General features: G+C 54.9%; 1 protein-coding gene across 1 annotated transcript in view; it reads right to left on the minus strand.

Moving 5' to 3' along the window:
- Positions 1–366, minus strand: part of LOC107110505 (MICOS complex subunit MIC13-like) — a gene marked incomplete at its 5' end in the record, with an annotated part of 4,507 nt that overhangs the window by 434 nt on the left and 3,707 nt on the right. The gene's annotated exons all lie outside the window — the stretch shown is intronic.

Genomic DNA, 366 nt, shown 5'->3' on the forward strand with positions numbered 1-366 from the left:
AGCAGTGGAGCTGCAAGGCCGGCGGCGGCCAGGACCGTTGGGGGCGGGGTGTGTGGCCTTATGACACACTTCCGGTGATGTCAGGGTGTGTGGCATATGCTAATGAGTTATGCTAATGTGTTCCCCTAGCTCTTTTTCTACGAAACGACCCCTGCCCCTGAGCAACTTTGGCTTATTTTGTGCCGTGTCTGCCTCGGCCTACAGCTCAAGGAACGAGCAAAAACTGGTGGACGGAAGTGCAGTTTCACACAATGGCAAAGGCTAAATGGAGAAAATGTGGCTTAGCGTCTCCCCAAGGTATGAGCCTGAGGCTGGGTGTACCACACGAGAGCTTTCTTCTCCATCGGAGCAGGGGGGGAGGAATTC

Source organism: Gekko japonicus, unplaced genomic scaffold, assembly GCF_001447785.1.
Source record: "Gekko japonicus isolate JY-2015 unplaced genomic scaffold, Gekko_japonicus_V1.1 scaffold2190, whole genome shotgun sequence".
In the NCBI taxonomy this organism is placed as follows: Eukaryota; Metazoa; Chordata; class Lepidosauria; order Squamata; family Gekkonidae; genus Gekko; species Gekko japonicus.